The sequence below is a fragment of the Pteropus medius genome, unplaced genomic scaffold (genome assembly GCF_902729225.1).
Source record: "Pteropus medius unplaced genomic scaffold, Ma_sr-lr_union100, whole genome shotgun sequence".
NCBI classification, from domain to species: domain Eukaryota; kingdom Metazoa; phylum Chordata; class Mammalia; order Chiroptera; family Pteropodidae; genus Pteropus; species Pteropus medius.
Window position 1 is genome coordinate 5,125,328 of NW_024340701.1, and position 19,330 is coordinate 5,144,657.

Here is a 19,330-nt window from a genome sequence, read left to right on the forward strand (position 1 = left end):
CTGAGCGCCACCTCTAATCCATAACTTCATTTCTTCCTTTATAACACATGACTTTGGCTTAATTCGTGTTATCATTCCATGGGAAAAGCAACAAAAAAGACCCTTCACTACTGTGGACAGCAGGGTGAATACTTTGCCACTGCTTTTGTGTCTAGAATCACATCTCTGATTAAAGAGACTGACTCAGTTTTGATTTGGTGACATTGAGTAATGCCTGTTCTTTTTTTCTGGATTTGCAAAAGTGCTAATAATCCTGTGTGCCCCTCTCAGTAGATGAGATGTGGGACATAGACTATGGCAATGGGGGGTGTGTCTGTTAGAGCATCGAGGCCACAAGGCATTGCGTGGAATAAGTCTCTTGGGTTGAAGAGGGAGAGGAGAGTGAGGGTTGTGTATCGCTTTTATGTTACCTCATATACTTTTAAGGAACTAGACTTAAAGGGACCCTGTGGGAATTTGATTAAGTTTTACTTCTGAGATAACTTTATAAGCAATAAAAGGCTCCTAAAATATGAAAGTGCTTTGAATTCACTCCTGAAATATGCATTCAGCCCTAAGGTGAGTTTATTGGCATAATTTCTTACAGCACCCAGCAAAGACAAATAAAAATGATAGCAGCAGCTTTTGTGTATTTGTATGTGCCTTATGTGTGTTCTGGGTACTATTTTAAATGCTTTAAAAATAATAGCTCATTTAAATAATTAAATTGGTGCAAACAATATATCCAACAAGGGGTTGATATCTAAAATATATAAAGAACTTATATAACTCAATATAAAAACGTCAATTAAAAAATGGGCAGAAAGAAATATAGATGGCCAACAGACACATGAAAATATTCTCAACATCACTAATCATCAGGGAAATGCAGATCAAAACCACAATGAGATACCACCTCACACCTGTCAGAATGGCTGTTACCAAAAAGACAACAAATAACAAGTGTTGGTGAGAATGTGAAGAGAAGGGAACCTGGGTTCACTGTGGGCAGGAATGTAAATTAGTGTAGCCGCTATGGAAAATAGTATGGGGATCTCCCCTAAAATTCAAAATAGAACTACCATGCAACTTAACAATTCCACTTCTGGGTATTTATGTGAAGAAAATGAAAACACTAATTCAAATATATACAATAGCCAAGATATGGAAGCAACCTAAGTGCCCATCATTAGATAAATGGAAAAAGAAGATTACTCAGCAACAAGAAAAAATGAAATCTTGCTATTTGTGACAACATGGATGGACCTAGAGGTTATAATGCTAAGTGAAATAAATCAGACAGAGAAAGACAAGTACCACATGATTTCACTTATATGTGGAATCTAAAAAACAAAACAAAACAGACTCATAGATAATGGAGAACAAACTGGTGGTTGCCAGAGAGGAGGGGTGTGAGAGACAGGTAAAATAGGTGAAACAAATTAAGAGGTACAAACTTTCAGTTATAAATAATTAAGCCATGGGGATGTAATGTACAGCATAGGAAATATAGTCAATAATATTATAATAACTTTGTATGGTGACAGATGGTAACAACTTATTGTGTTGATCATTTCATAATGTATAAAAATATCAAATCTGTTTGTACACCCAAAACTAATATAATATTGTATGACAACTATAACTCAATTAAAAAGATTACTTTAAAAAATAAAAAATAAATAAATAGTAAATTAGGGTTTCTTGGAGATTCCTAATAATAGCCAATGTTCATTGAGCACTTACTGTGTGCTAAGCATTATGCTGAGATCAGTAGATGAAGTTTCGTGTAATCCTCAAGACACTTATTTGACAGGTGAAGAAACTTGGACTTAGGAACAACTGAGTAATTTGCTCAAGGTGATTTAGCTTCCAAATAGGGAGGTGGAACTTGAACCCAGGGCTGACTTAATTGTGAGTTGTCCAATTTATAGTTTATCTTTGGCAGTTTCCCTAAAAATGCTGACCTGATTTCTCAGCTTTATTATCTAGGGAGTGAAAACTCTTAGTCCAGAAAAAAGTTAATTAGGATTCAAAATCTTTTTGTTTTGGAAAAGAGCACACTATGCATTTAAAAATAATAAATACCATTGTTTTTTTTAATTAAGCAGGTCACTATTTACCTGAACAAGGAAGAATAAATTCGGAGTGGTTCTTAACTTCAGATTTTCTCTCTCCACAAAATACCCCTCCCTATGTTCTTTTCTTTATTTTCAAGTACCATATTGAATCGGATGCTGCCTTAAACTTAAGCATAGTTAAAACCCAGTCTCAATTATGCATATCCAAGAAAATCCCAAGATATCGATTAGCTAAATGAACTTTTCTACATGCACATCAGTGGGATATTCATTAGTAAAGCAAAGAGTAGAGGAAATAGTAGCATTTATCAGTACATTTTGTTGCTGATTTAAAAAAATGTGCTTGGGTACAGTGCAATGTGTCATCTGAATTCGGAGGAAAACAGGTAGATTTGCATCTATCATTTTATTTATCACCTCTCTGCAGTCATCTTATGCATATTCCAGGAAGAAGAATAAAATATTTTGATTTGGGGAGGAGCGAGTTTGATTATTGTCGGGGAAGAGTGAAAATTTTTAGGTATGGAAAAGATTCGACAGCCTAATGAGGTTACAAAATAGGAGAATACAGGTTTGCTTTATTAAGGGGTACTTGAAGAATGTCAGAACATTTAAGTGCAAACAGTAAACCATGTAATCATTATGCCTCTTACACACCCATCAAGGACAATCAGAGACCTCCCACCCTTTCTAATTAGGACAGGTTAGCAATTGAGTAAAGCTGTGACATTTAGGGTTTGTGCAGACACATTCTTCTTCTGTTGACATAATTTTTTCCCATGATGGCAATAGTCAGGATTACAGACCGGGTTCCTTTTGCTCCCTGGCTGTATTCCCCATCATCTTCCTTTTCAAATCTGATGGTTCTGCCCTGCTTCCAAACTCAGATAACCATAGGAAAGTATTCTCACATCCCAGGAGAGATATCTCAAAGGATTTTTACCTGGGATGTGAATCCGGCCTGGGTATTTTAAGGATTTTCTATTTCTGTACTTTAGCTGGCTGACTGGTTCAGAAAACCAATTCCCTGTTCACCCAGTTTCCCCTCTTTCTCCCAACATACACACACGCACGCACGCACACACACACACACACACACTCACTCACTCACTCACTCACTACCCCCCCTTCTCTGTAGAATGACCTGGTTGATTGAGACTAGGAACTAAGCGAGAAAGTAATGTCAAACTGAAATTTCCACACATTATCTAAAAATATAATTCATCAGCTTCAGGGTAGGAGGAAAGTGCTTTCTGAAATGTGTTAATGGGAAATTCATTTTTTTCTTGTCTTCTGTGAGGTCTGGTGGTGGTGATTTCTTTTTTCGATCTGCTCCCCCACCCCCATTCCACATCTCCCTTACTGCTCTTAACTGATGAACTCTGTTATGTCTTTATTCCTTATAAGAACTAAAGATCTTTAAGTTGCCTTTTTGTTTCTTCTACAGTCCCAGAATTGAGCTTTGATGGAAGAAAATATTTCTGCTTTGAAGGGAAGATAAAATTCAGATAGAGACCATATATTTGTGTAAAGCTTTTATATTTGTAAAACATTTCCAATCAGCCAACAGTATTATTTAGTTCTTGCTTTATCAGACCAAATAAGTTATTCCCTTTCCTTCTCTTCTCTTAAATTCTATAGCAGGATCTGTAAGGAAGCCAAAGAGGATAAGATGTTAATTTGTGTCCACATGTTGTAGCTAGAAAGGTCAATGTCTAGGAAGGAGCCAGGACAAATTGTGGGGCCTACAACAGCCTGCATGTCTGGTAGGGGCAGGGAGCCTGCTTATGATGCATATCACTACGTATCCACCTTTGCTATTTTGTGGGCTTTTGACTTGTTTTGTTTTTCACCAAACTCATCAACTCAAATCTGGCTGTTAATTTTATTGGAATGATAGCACAGAAGGATTCATAACAATAAAGTGAAGTTGAAAGTTTGATGGAATGCCTACTATGTGTCAGCTATAGACAAGGCATATTACATATGTTATCTCATTGAAACTTTATATCAGTTATGCATTATCAATGGTGTTGTTCCCATTTTACAGATAAGAAGACAAGGCTTCAAATAAGTTAACTGGAGAGTGAGATTAGATCTGTCTGACTGCAAAACCTGCAGTCTTTCTGTTACCTCACCACTCTGCCTCTGTTGAATGAATGTGAAGACATCAGCTATAAGTGTTCAGAAGAGAAAAAGAAGGCAGTGGGCTGGAGTTCTTAGAACAAGCATCAAATAGGCATTAGCCTTGAACTTGGGAGAGAGTAGATTGTATGACGTCAGTCCATATAGAGGAAGCAACTGAGCCAGGCTTCAGAGACATCTTCAAGGGATAAGTGAATAAAACAATCAGGACTACTCTATGGCTAAGTGTTAGTGCCCACTTTGTGTTGATGAGATAACTGAAACTCAAAGAGGTTAAGCAAGTTATGCAAGGTTACCGTCAAAAAGCTGTGGGACTGATTTGAACTCAGATCTGTCAGACTCAAGATAACCCGACTTAACACAGAGGGAGGTGGACCATTTGCAGACTTCTCATGGCATCTGTGATTTGAGAATCATTGCTTTTCTTGCTGAGGTCATACACAGGTTCTCACAATGACTCTCTTTCCATCTACTTCAGTTTCTTGCTGACTTATAAATTTAGTTTCCTACTTGGCCCCTGTTTTGTAGTTGGATGTCTGATGACATGTGATACTTCATCTATAATACGTGGATACAGCTAGTTAGGGTAATTACTCTAATTCCTATGACCACTAATGGAATTTCTCATCACAAATACCTTGAATGAAATTAAATAATTTTATTGGCAGTATGAACATAAAATGTATAGTTAATACTCCTTAATATTTTTCCTTCATGTTTGTTTTCAAAGGCTTTTATATTAAGTACTTCCTCTGACCCGGTTGAAATAGCCAATATAGACAAATGTCTTTACTCACTTTAAAGATGAGGCCAATGCAGCTCAAAGAAAACTTAAATCAAGAGCACTTGGCTTCTTATTTTCCCTGCTATTTCTTCTTCTTTTTTCTTTCCTTTGCTTGTTTTCTGTCTCACCCCCTCCTTCTACCTTCTTATTTATTAATATACCATTTGGCCCAAAAAGGATTTGAATTGACTGATAAGATAATATGGAAAAGAACTAAAATTAAAATAACCATAAACTTTTTTAAGCAAGGTGGAGAGAAATGAGTGTAGAATGGTAAAAGGAGACCAGAAGGAAAATTCGTAAATTAGATGTAGCTAGATGACTTGTCTGAGAAGTAACAGACACCTAGCCTAAGTTTTCTTTACATCAAGGAAAACATGATGGTGTCAACCTTGATCCCATCTCAACTGAAGCAGGATCCCAGCCCTACCCCACTTCCCACCACACTCGTATTAGCCCACAGGCCTCTGACTGTGGGGACAGTTGCCAGCTATAATACAGTATGGGATATGAAGTCTGAAATCACATATATAGAGTTTTCCTTTTCTCATCTTTCTTACTTGAACCCGTGTTGGATTGATTGACTTGTTTTTCATGGCCAGAGCAGGCAGTGACACAGAAAAGCTGCCTGAGTAGAGTCCCTGTTCTCACTAGAATGCAAAAAGAGGTATTTGGAAGTGAGCTTCCTTGCTTGCTGCCCTGAACTGAGGTGTCCTGGCTTCTCCTTCCCCTCAGACCCTGAGGTTGGGTACTTCAGTCCTCTGCCTGTCTTCTTGGTGAAGGTCACTGCACTGAGTTCTGGCAAGTTTCCCATTGCCCAGGACCCTCAGCTGGACAACAGAAAAATCAAATGTCATTCTCACTTCTTGGTCCTGACTCTGGAAACTAGAACTAGTCCTCTGCCACCTTTTCTTTTCTTGGTGCCCCTCACCAGTTAGTGGAGCCTTACTAATGAGACAGACCACCCTCTGAGCACAAAAAGAAATAGAGCATCACTGGAAAGCACCACACTGCCCAACACATGCACACACACACACACACACACACACACACACGCACACACACACCTCAAACACTTCTGTGTCTAGAAATACTAGACACAGTGCAATAAACTAACCAGAAGTGAGACAGACTTCAATGATGTAGTTCTGTGCCATTCCCTAGCCCCTACTCAGATACACACATAATAGGTGTGTACATGGCTTTGCACAAGTCACTATCACCTTGGACCTCCATTTTCTTAATATATAATAAGAAGATAAATCCTTACCCTACCTTCTTTGCATGGTACTTGTGACTTCAAATCAGGGGACACGTGTCAAGTCACTCTTAAACTGAAACAATCTGGGAGGGGCCCTTTCTGGCTCATAACTGCTTCCCCCTTTTCACTAAAGGGTCTTACCTCTGAGCCAACAGATGTATAAAGAGAAAGGAAAGGGAAAGTTGATATCTGATCCTGATTCAAGCCTCAGTTATATAATTTCAAGTAGGAAGTAGAAGACAGCATATGAAGAAGGCAGGAGAGTGGAATGGGAACTTAAATTTATTCTGCACTGCTAGATGCCAGTCGCTTTGTATTTGCTATCTCATTTAATCCTGACCACAACCCCAAGAGATGATGGTGAGCCCCCTTCTTTAGATGAGGAATCCGAGGCTTATGAAGTTTAAAGCAACTGACTCGAGGTCACACAGCTGGCAAGCAGCCAAGCTATCTGTGTACCCATGTCTGCCTGACCACGTACTGCTGCCAGTTGGAACAAGAGACCTTCTCAGAGGGTTCCCGCATTCTTGCTCTTTCATCCTGAGTCGTGAACATGGCTGTATAGGACGTAGTCCAGTAAGCCTTAGAAATAGCTGCACTAATAATGAACAATAGTTTTAGTGGTTCTGGAAGATTGTAAATGAAAGCCTTAGGTTCAATATTTGAAAATGTCAGGATGATTTCTGGGATTGCTTTTAAAATCAGGCTACTTTTATGAGCAGCAACATGATAAAATGTAAGGATCCACCAATTTCTCATTCTAGCTCTAGCTATGGGACTCTACGTGGATCAAACAAGTCTGTGCCTCAGATTGTTGTGCAGGAAATGGGGACAGTAACACAGCTCTTTCCACCTTACTGTCTGTTGTGACGTCAGATGAGCTGCTAATGTGTTAGTAAGTCGTTAAGTGCTTATACCAATTCAGGATATTACAGTGGTCATCCAGAAGATAGGACATTGTAAGCAAGGGATTTATGAGGGTAAAGCAAGTACTAACCCCCATGATAAGCTAGCTTTGCTCTCTAGTCTGCTTTCCAGATGTTTTGTTCAGTTATCTACATACATCTCAACAAAAGCTGATTAACTCTCTCAGACATCAGTGTCTGTTATTGATGCTCAAGCTGATCAAATTACAATGCCACAGATCCTACTTGTGCCGTTAATATTAGATTTTGGATTCCGGTCTATAATGAATGATTTTTTTCCTCCACGCATTGGAAAAATTGGTTAGCAGAGTTCATAAGAAAGTTTAATTAGCAGGGCTGTTTGTGAAAATAGCGGTTGTGAGTCATGGTGCAGTATGAACTAACGTTTCTCAGGGTTGAATTTGTTCTTCTGTTCCTTGAGCAGCCGCTTAGGATCCTCGTGTTTGGGAAGCTAATGTCTGCATGCTGCCCACTTAAACTGCACCATGTAATAAACTAATGACAAAAACAAAATATTTTAAAAGCCCAAGAGGAAAAAGAGGTGTAGGATGTTTGCGTATTTGTGTATGTGTGTCTGTGTCGTCCAGGGGATTATTAGGGACCTACTGTAGTCCAAGACTGTGCTAGTCAGGATAGCCAAGTGATAAAGAGCTAGACCTCCTGCATTTGCGTCCCAACTTCACCACTTACTGGATGTATAACAGGCAAGCAAATACTTACCCTTCCTGTGCCCGTTTTCTCATTTGTAAAATAGGGATAGTGGTAGGATTATTGTTAGCATCAGTATAAGTAAAGCACTTAGAACAGCAGCTGACATATAGTATTGTAATTCTTCCTGCAGTTCTGTGAGGTATAGGTATTATTAGCCTTATTTTACAGGTGAGGAAACAGGCTCAGAAAGGTTAAGTGACTCACACAGCTTCTAAGTAGCCGAGCAAAGTTGAATGCATGTTTGTTTGATTCCAAAGCCTCTGCTTTTTAAATTTTATTTTATTATTAGTTTCAAATATACAGTACATTAGTTAGACATTTATATACTTTATAAAATGATCCCCCTAATTGCTCTTTCTCTTCTCTGGCTCTCCACCTAGCCACTACATTAATGCAAACTGCATTCCCTATGCCGTACTCCCCAACCCTGTGACCATCTACCAACTCCTAATTCGTACTTCTTTAACCCTTCACACCTTCTTCGGGCCCCCCAACCCCTGCCCCTCTGGCTCTTACCAGATTGTCCTCTATATTTGTGAGTCTGTTTTCGATTAGTTTGTTCTTTTTGTTCCTTAGATTCTGCATATAAGTGAAATCATATGATATTTATCTTTCTCAGTCTGACTTATTTCACTCAGTATAATAACCTCTAAGTATATCCATGTTGTTGCAAATGGTAGAATTTCATTTTTTTAATGGCCGAATAATATTCTATTGTATACATGAACCATAACTTCTTTATCCAGTAGTCTGTTGATGGGCATTTAGGTCGCTTCCATATCTTGGCCAAGCCTCTATTTCTATCTGTAACACTATACCTCCTCTCTGGGTCATATGCCTAGTTAGTTAACTATTAATAATGTTCTGTGTGTGCCTGTATGTGTGTACCTATCTGTGTGTGTTCCTGCTTGGGTATCCATACAGTCACACGCAATTGTGCTTTATTTTTTCCTTGGGTCTTTAGTTCTTCTAGTGAAACTCCTTGAGCTCACTGCACACTGACTACTGACACATAATGAACTAGAACCAGATGTGTACAACTTGTACCAATGTGAAAATATGTGCTCAGTTGTCTGACCCCCAACCTACTATGCATCTCTGTCCTGTGACTAGGTCATTCCAGAAGCAAGTCTCTGCGATGTCTTCTAAGAAACAGAATCATGGACTATCACAGTGAAGAGACCTTAGGAGTATTCTCTGGGTTTGTCTCCTTGTTTTTTGCTGGCCCCTCTGGTTATTTCAGGAACTGTAGCTCAAAGCTGGAGCCCAGACCCCTCCCTCACCTTAGGGTAATTATGCCTTAGACAGTATTCAGTCCTGTTTCAAAGAGTAATGTTCATTTGGAAATCCCATCTAAAAGTCTTTTCCCAAGGATGTTTAATAGGTAGTATGTTTTTTTAAAAGGGGTGCTGTGACCGAACGTGTTTGGAAAACTGAAGTGAACCAAGTTAGAAAGGGGTTTCTTTTTATCACTGCTTGTCTTGAGCCATGTTAATGGGCACTTTAAATCTTAAAAGGAATGATATAATATGCATCATTCATTACCCAGGGAAGCTTTATTTTCTTCAGCATTTTGTGGACTACATGTTTAAGCCAGGAGGAAAGAAGGTAAGTGGGTAGAAGGCAAGAAGGCAGTTTGAGACAGTTTCTACTTGATGACTTAATCTCTTTTGTTAAGAAAGAGATGGTGTCCTGTACTGCACATGAATGGGCAAGTAGAGGCCTTGGAAAGTCTTACTAACTCCCAAGAGGAACAGAAAAGGGTGCTGGGTGGCTCCATCTCTCTAGCACCAGCACGGCTGTATCACATGCTAAGCATTTTTTGTTGAAAATTATTAAGTACTGAGCATGTTCTGGGCATGAGTTAAATTATGCGTTCATTGGTTTTCTGATTGTCAGGGTGACATTTCATTTTCCATTGCCTAAGAGAGCTGATCCGTTGGAACATATTTACATTTTGTGATTCTCACACACATTCCAAGGCACTCCTTCATTGTCACCTCTCCCAGGTACTTTACTCATTGTAATGAGGCTGGTCACTTTTGCATAGTGTAGTCATTCCCCCAAGAAGCCTGTAGCTTTAAAAAAAAAGAAAAGAAAAATCAAAGAAGATGGCTTCCCTCCTCCATTCCTACTCTACAGACCCATTTCTGTATGAGCTCTTTTGATCTGGGTTTTTATTTATTTTGTCTTATTTCTTACCTGTGAGCTGAATGGTGAAGGAAAGAGAAGACATGTTTCTTTTTCTTTTCATGGATCTGGGGAAATTCTTTTTTAGCATTTGTTGGAACTGCAATGAACTGTCAGACCATGGTTGTGAGTTTCACGCCTGGTACTTTACTATCAGTGAACCCCTTCGACGATAAGAATGAGGGTTCGTCCTTGCATTTCATACTACTATTAGTGGTAGATCCGAGGCCAGAGAACCCCAAGCTCTTAATTCAGAAATGACACACTGACATAGGTTTCAAAGTCCTTCTCCAGCTCATGGTTGGCATCCTGACTTATCTCTGCGCAGACAAGTTATTTATCTCACTTCCATTGAAATCCATGAATTTCCTTTTATTTTGAATAAAAGCAGTTTTAAAAGACTTATATTCAGTTAATATTTGTGATGCATCTACCTTGTGCCAAGACATCTCACATAAGTTATCTCATTTAATCTAAATCCCAACATTATATCAGCCACCTTCCATATGCCCTTTATGAGACTAGTATCCGATGAGAGTTTTGGAAGCCATTGTCTTAATGCCTAAATACAACAGTTTCTTTCACTCACAGACATTTCACCCACAGTCTCATTTACCCAAAGGTTAATTAATTGCACTGCATGTAATTGGTATTAACCTGATGACTCTTTCTACCTCTTCTACCTTTGTTGTTAAACCGTCATCTAACATCAGCTGCATTTCTGGAATCACCTGTTGGTTCACTTTCTTTCTGAGTGGAAAGTCTTTTCTATCTGACATCCAGACCTTTGTTTCATGTGAGAGTAAGCCAACTGAGAATTAAGAATTCTGGTTCATTTTTCTGGCAAGCCGAGGATTTGCCAAATTCCTCTTCTTTTTGTTCAACCTTTGTCAAAAAAAAAAAAAATTTTAATGTGTGACTATTCTTTCCTGTCTGTAAAATATTCTGAACATAATTTAATTTCATGTTGCTTCGATTAAGAATCTTTCATTGCCCCAGGATCATCAGTTTGAACACTTCTTTTTGTATGATAAATGCTGAAGGTGAGATAGTTGTCATGAGGCTTCTATTGTCCCCGGTACATTACCTAGAATATTTTTTCCTTTCAGTTTTTTTTTTTTAAACTAACACTTGATACTAACTTTTTATCTTATGAATCACCTTTCTTTCCTGAATAGACAGAAGAAAAATAAGGTTCAAATTATTTCAGTTTTTTCATTCGTTGAGGTTTATTATTTCAATGTATAAGAGCTGTCATTTGGAGCAGCTTATTTTATAGGACAAACCAAGAGAGATTTAAAAAGACTCCTCTGAGAATTGATTAGTTGGCTTTCTTTATGAAATAGTGTAGCTTTGTAGCTGATCCTTCCTGCTTTGGGGACTGATGGAAATCACTGTGTATACTTTGTGAATTTCCGTGTGCTTTACCCTAGGAACAGAGGCATTGTTTTACATCTACTTGAACAGTTCGGTTGATATCGTCTTTAAAATCAGAAATGCTATTAAAGCCTCTATGGGTCTTGGAGCCAGATGGACTTCTATCTTGGGATCTGAGACCTGTGGACATCGGTTTCCTTGATCGTAAATGGTAGCGATAATACCTACCTTGTAGAATTGTTTTTAGGACGGTAGATGAGATGATGGAAATAAAGCACTCAAATATAACTTAAATGTTCTCACACACACAAAAAAAGAGATAAATATGTATTAACTAGACAGGCGGAATCCTTCTACAATGTGTATGCGTATCAAATCATCATGATGTACATTTTAGATTTCTTACAACCTTATTTGTCAATTTTACCTCAGTAAAGCTGGGAGAAATAAAGCACTCAGTACAGTGACTGGCACATAGTAAGCATTAAAAAAATAACTATTTTTGTTACTATTCATTTGCTTGTTGAACTCACTCATTCATTTAACAGAGATTTATTGAAAGCCTACTATGTGCCAGACATTGGTCATACCAAGATTAATAAGACCAATGTTCTTGCCCTAAGGAACTTAGGGTCCATTGAGAAATACATTTAGTTCAAGTTTATATTGAATGCCCGCTGTGGGACAAGTACTTTGCTTGTTGCCATCTTGATGCCACATGATGTGTTCTCAACTTCTGGGAAATTACATCTACTTAGGAAGCCAGAATGTAGCCTCTGGAAAGAACCAAGTACTGACTTAACATAATCTTAAATACTTTGGGAATTCAGAATAAGGAAAGCTTAGTCCTGTCTTTTTTTTTTTTCCCAAGTGAGGCAACCCTTGGTTGACCTCACAGATTGCAAGGACCTTGTCAGTTTACAATCCCTTATTTTTTTATTTTTTACACCTACAGCACCTGGTCTTCCTAGGTGGTCTCCCATCCAAGTACTAACCAGGCCCAACCCTGCTTAGCTTCCAAGATCAGACGGGATTGGGTTTGTTCAGGGAAGCATAGCCATAGACGGTCCTGTCTTTTTTGATAGTATTTGTTGTTGGCAGAGAACAAACACACTCAAAATTTCAGATACCTAAATGACTCCTGAATCTCTGCCAGAGGTATGGGGAGATCTCATATATGCATCTAAGTATGGATTCAACTTAGAAACAGTATTTACAATTCAGGTTGATAACAACTACTGGCTTCCTGGAAGTGATGGCTATAATCTGAGTGGCAGCCACTCTCCTCAAGGGATAGATGGCTCATGCTGGAATGGTCTTCTCTGTATTTTTCCTGGCTGTTGCCTACCAATCTTTTCAAAGTAGTCTCAGCTCAGGTATATCCTCCAGAAACCCTCTCTCCTTCTCACTGTCTTAACACTTAACCATACTCTGCTATCATTGTTGATTCATAGGTCTTACTTTCCTACTAGACCATGAACTCCTTGCTTCTTCCTTGGTCCTCAGTTTCCGAATCTGTAGAAGAGACTTGAAGATGATTGATACTTAGTGCCTTTCCAAGGCTGTTATTCTGTAATATACCAGATCCAATTAGACAGACACAATCAAGTTGGAAGACAGGAATGGGATACTTTGGGGTATATATTGTAATTAAATGGAAAAAAATGAGAACTTGGAGATAGGAGTAGCAAACTCAAGCTCTCTCAAAGTCTCAGGCACACTGTATTGTATCAGGGCAGGTGTTTAGCACACAAATGAGCACACATTCAAAAAACCAGGGAACAGCAGAAAGTACACAGGCTCTACACAGTCAGATGGTTCTGTCTTCTGTTCTCTAGCTAAATAGCCTTAGATATGTTACTTTTTCTTTCTGGGCCTTGGTTTCCCCTTTTGTAAAATAGAGATAAAAATGTTCCTTCAGAGGTTGTATATATTTAAATAATGATATATGTAAGGTCCTTAGCCCATACTAAGTGCTTAATAAATATACTCTACTCTGTTTATTTTCTCAGTTAGAAATTAGGATAAACTGAAACCAGTTATGAGCATTGGATCTAAAATAAATATAATTTAAAACCCTTGAATTTTAGCATTAGAAGGGAGCTAATGGGTTGATCTTGCTAATTGTTATAGGCTCTCCTCATAAGATGTAGATTTGGCTTCATGTTTGCTATAGTTCTAGTCATGGAACCCTTATCACCACACCATTGTAAAGTTATTATTAGAAAGTTCTTCCTTTTATCAAAGCAAAAATCTACTCCTTAACTTTCTTCTATTTCCTGATTGTCATTCTCTCTCTGGGGTCTCCACATAGTAAGTCTACCCCTGCCTCCCATGGCAGCCTTTCAAATATTGGAGGGGGCTTTGAGTACCTCTAGAGTCTTCTCTCCTTCAGACTGAAGCCTGCAGGTCTTTCAGATGTGCCTCATGGGACCTAGTTTCACACCTCTTATTGACATCCTCTGGACACAGGGAAGGCCCTGGTAAAGTATGTTGCTGCTCTTCCCAATCCCATTCTGTTTAGTATAAGGGAGTTTGAGAGTGGTTAGGAGAATGTAAATATGCATGTGAATAAATAATATTCATTTATTCACCCAACATTTACTGGATGTCCAACCATGCCATGGACTCTTTGGTAGGTCTTGGGGGTACAGAGATGAATAAAATACCATTTTGTCTTCAAGTTGCCCTCTTTCTAGTTGAGGAACAGAGACACATTAAGAGATCATGTAGAAAAGGTGTGTCAGTAAGAGTGTTCGTCTGATTTGTAAGACTGAGGGGAGGGGGTCAGAGTGATTTTCACACATCTTACTCAGCAGTACTGTAGAATCAGCTTGAAGAAACCAGGGGTGCCCCTTTCCTCTTTTCAGTCATTTGACAACACAATGACGGGTTGCCTTCACGTTCACTTGTGTCGTTGCTCTAACACTCCAAGCACACTCCTACCTCAGGGCCTTTGCACATGAGATTCCCTCTGCCTGGAATGTCCTCCCCTCAGATGGGGGACTGGCTGCTCTTTCCCTTCAGATCTCTGCTCTCACGTCACCTTAGCAGAGAGGCCTTATCTGACCACTGTATTAAAAAAGTTTAATCCCACCCCCCACACTGCCTTATCCCTTTCTCTGCTTTATTTTCTCCCTAGAACTCATCATTATCTGACAAACTTTATATTTGATTAATATGTTCCTTGTCTTATTCCCTCACCCCAATCCAGAACATAAATTCACTGATGGCAGATACTAAGTATTTTTGTTCTCTGCTGTGTTCTCAGTGAATGGAACTATGCCTGGCACATAATTAATGCTCAATGAATATCTGTGGGATAAATTAATATGGTGCTTGGATTCAACCCTCAGGTTGAAATCTCATCCCATAATAAGAATATTATCAAAATTCTACTCTTTCTTCAAAACCCAACTCAAATGCCCCCACCTCCAGGAAACCTTCCCTACTCTGCTCAGTTAGAATCAGTCTCCACCTCCTCTCTGTTCTTTTATATAGCTTTAAAATAAAAATTTCTGATACATTTATAATTTTTGCTGAGCTGTAATTAATTCTTATATTTGTCTTTCTCTTTTACATAATAAGTCCCCTGAAGGCAGGAACAATTTCTTGGTCATTTGGGGGCCCAGTCATAGAATCTAGCATTTAGTGGGTGCCAGTTATATGTAGAATTTGTGTTCCTATTGCATCATGTGCTCCAATGTAAAAGAAAAGCATCAGAAACATTCTCCACCTTCAAAGAGGTTGGGGCCTCATTGATGAGACAGCATCCTCACAGGCAAGAGTGTAAGGTGGTATCTAATGGCACTAGGGGAAGGAAGAAAAGGAACTAACATCTACTGAACACCTGTTATATGCTAGGCACTTTATGTACATTATCACTTTTAATCATTCTAACAATTCCATGAAAAAAAAAAAGTAATATTAAGTCCATTTTACAGATGAGATTATTGCAGCAGAAAGGGGCAAGGTAGGAATGCAAAATTTAGAGATGTAAAGAAATAGCATATATTAAGAAATTCTGGGAGCCTTCCTATCATAGCTTCCCTTCCCAGGGATTCCAGGTTAGATGTGTAAGTTAGATGTGAGAATAAAACAAGAAACCAAGGTGCAGGGAGGTTACTATAACTTAGCCAGGGTCACACAGCAATAAGCTGAAGCTGCAGTTCTTCAAAGTCCCCAGGCAATGCCAATGATGCTGGTACAGGGACCACACTTAAATTATCAAGCCTTTAAGCCATACTTAGTTTGAGACAACTGTGTGAACTTCCAAAAGAAAATAAATCCTCTGACTGCTTGCCTTTCCTGACATTGAGTTTGCAGGAGAAAAGCCAAGACTCAGACAATCCAACATGTGTAAACACCAACAGAGGTGGGATGGGAAGGGGCAGAGCCATGGATACTCCAGAATCTCAAAGCATCCCCAGTCGGTGTTAAGAGGAAGAGACCCCACACAGGCTGTGTGCCTCCCCTTGAGTCCTTACCTGAAGTCAGACACTCCGCTGTGCCCTGTAAAGAGACGGCATGAGCCTAGAAGTCACTCAGATATAGGCTCATGCAAATCCCAGCCCAGGAACCTTCTTCCTAATTGACTTTGAGCAGGTTATTTAACATATTTTAGCTTCACCTTCTTTAATCTGCACAATGGGCTTGATGTGCCCATTTCACACAGTATTAAATTAGGTAATCTTACTGGGCCATTTAGTATAGTGCCCGGCATAAAGTAGGCTCTGAATAAAAGCTGTTCTTCTTCCACATGCTAATATAGTTAATCTTCACAGTAATCCTTTGATTGTGAGGATAAGGGATTATCCCTGTTTTTCCAGATAAGGGAACAGGCTGATGCAGCTTAAATGACTTAACCAAGGTTAGACAGGAAATATGGTTTTGATATGCGGTAACAGCCACAGCTCTCTGACCCTCTTTTTGGTGAGTTCAGATAGATTTCTAGGGAACTGACAGTCAGGAAAGCCACCCCAGGACTGGCAGAGAGGTGTCCTGGGATGTGGAGTTGGCTGCGGTTGACCCAGCATGCCGATTTCCACCAGCAGGTGATCTTGAGGTGACTGGGGATTTTATCATGTGCTTTGAGAACAGAATTTCAGCCTGAGCTAGGGATTCTGACATACACAAAAATTCCTTACTCAACTCAGAAGTTTTCATCAACAGCAGCTACCCATCTGGCTGCCCCCTTGGGGGTCTTTGCAGATGAGAGAACTAGCTGTTAGGTTTCTGGAGAATAACGATTTTTGAAGACAGAAAGAGCAAGCTGTGCAGGTTGGCAGTGCAGAAATGCTGAGATTCCTTCCAGCCAGCCTTGCAAGGGGACAACTTCTCTGCTGCTGCGATCAGCCATGAGGATATCACATTTGGAGTCCTGCTGTCATAACTTCCTGGACCTCAAAGGCAAGGGGAAACAACTATTCAGAATGACTGGGAAAATGGGGGATTATAATCAGCTATGATGGCAACACTTCCTAGAGTTTGAATACAAATTTAAAATGCTTAACAGAAACTGTTGAAGATCATTTACTTTTTCTTAAGTGAATCAAAAAAGCCTCAGAGGTATTTCAGGGCCTCAAAATAGTTGTCAATAACATTGTAGTTCAAATGGAGTAACTGTGGTTATGGCAAAGGGTACTAGATTTGGAGTCAAAAGATCTAGACCAGGAGGTCAGCAAACTGTGGCCCAACAGCCAAATTGAGCCTACTGCTTATTGTCTAAATAAAGTTTTATTGGAATACAGCCACAGTCATTTGTTTACATATTATCTATGGCTGCTTTCATACTAAAATGGCAGAGTTGTCATAACAGAGACTGGAGAACCCAGCAATCCTAAACTATTTACTGTCTTATACATAAAAAATTTTGCCAACTCCTGATCTAGACTAAGATCCAACTTTGTAGTATAGGGCAAATCACTATTTTCTCTGAGCTTCAGTTTTCACATCTGTAAAATAATGATTCTTTCTCCCACAAAGTTATTATGACAATCAAATATTATAGAATGGGTAGGAAAGCACTTTGGAGTCTCAGAATCTCTGTGGAAAGGTGGACAGGGATGGTTTTTTATTGTTCATTTGAACTGTGCTGGAGAAGAACCCACGCAGGACATTTTTGGTTTATGTTTTATTTTCCAGTCCCTGATGTCAGCTTATAGGCATGTTCTCTCCTTTTCCCAGGGGCTCGCTCCCTACTTCTTCTTTCCCTGAACATAAAAATATTCTGGTCATATGCTTCCAGAAATGGAGAATAAGTACAAATGTGTTTATCCATTTTTTTCACTTTGCAAATATTTGTTGTGTTCAAAGATGCAAGCTTTTATAAGCTAGTTCTTATGGGGAGAAGTGTTGGGTGCCTAAGGGAAGAAGTTAGATATATAAATTATTATAACAGAATGAGATGCTGCCATGTCATAGTAGGAGGACACATTGTGTGTGTATGCATGCACGATTTATAAAAACAGAAATATTCAGGTTCGGATTAAAGAAAAGCTTGTAAGAGAACTTTTTTAACCCCAAAACACTGAAGTGCCTTAAAATGTAGCTATTATGTATAACAGTTTTCCCTTGGAAACTACTTTCTAATTTTAAGTTTCTATTCCAAACTGCCAAGAATGCATTTCCTGCCCATGCATGGTCACTGGAGAGGACTGCTGGACAGGACTGTTGAGGCCTGGTCACATGTAAGGGTTGTAGATCACCTGGGCATTAGGGAGCCAGCTACTTACCATAGTTTCTAAAGTTTGGAGGCAGTCTTTATTTCATAATATTTTATCTTTTCTTTATTGGTCTTATTTTTCTTTATTGATGACTCAATCAACATAACATCAGTGATTTAACCTTTTTATTTGTTCAACTTGCTATCAAAATAAACTTGTAAATCGAGAACAAAAATAAAATTTAATTTTCTGTTCTGAAAATACTGTTGCCCTATGTACATGGTCAAATCTTGCTACAGCTAATAAAGGAAGATGTAGTTATTTGGAAAAAAGAAAGAAGGAAAGAAAAGAAGGAAAGAAGGAAGGAAGGAAGGAAGGAAGGAAGGGATGAAGGAGTCCGAAGCATACAAAAGTGAGAGAGAGGAAGAAGAGGAAGAAGAGAAAGAAAAAAGAAGAATATAAGGACCTTATCTATGTCTGGGATGAAGATAACACATTCATTGAGCTCTAGGCTCCTGATTGGGTCCTGGGCTCTCCCAGCACGGTGGATCTCTTGGCCCCCTTGGAAATAGTGTCGATATTCTTCATAACTGTGTTTCATCTATATTTTTCTATGTATATTTAAATATAGAACTACAAATCCATAATCCATCACAAATATATGGCCACCAAAATTAAGACATAAAATTCTTCCTCATTTTACTCTCCCCAACTACTAAAACGGTTCCTGAAAGAAATGAGGCTTGGGTTTCTATATTTTCTACCTAAGGATTTAATCCTCTCTAGACTGTTTTAAAAGAGAATGTTTAGTTCCATCGAGCATTTTTTATTAGACTTAGCTGGACTCCTCCTGTGATGAGGAGAAGCACACGAGGAAGCCTATTCGTGAACTAGGCTAACCACAGGTAGTTTTATTGTGCTGCCAGTTTATCTCGTATCTTTCAATTCACAGGCAAGTCTTTCCACTTCTGTCCTACTCTTGTTAAATGCACTGCTCTGTTTTAGAGTTTTTAGTTTATTATTTTATACAAGGAGAAGCTCCAATCTTTTTTCCTCTTCCTTTCTGAAACAATATTCATCTCTTTTTTAGTTTTCTCAAAAACACACTCATTCTTGATGTTAAATGCAGCCTCTCCCTAACGCTAGAGCACTAGGTAACGATAACACAGTTGTGCTAATTGCAGTCAGGTGCTAATGTGATGGTGGGTTTG

At 38.9% G+C, this 19,330-nt stretch overlaps 1 protein-coding gene and 1 non-coding gene across 10 annotated transcripts in view; one reads left to right on the top strand and one right to left on the bottom strand.

Moving 5' to 3' along the window:
- The window catches only part of ELAVL4 (ELAV like RNA binding protein 4), a 92,631-nt gene that overhangs the window by 45,640 nt on the left and 27,661 nt on the right, over positions 1 to 19,330 (top strand). The gene's annotated exons all lie outside the window — the stretch shown is intronic.
- LOC120623049 (5S ribosomal RNA) lies at positions 12,401 to 12,519 on the bottom strand. The gene has a single exon (XR_005658669.1). It is a non-coding gene; the product is annotated as a 5S ribosomal RNA (ribosomal RNA).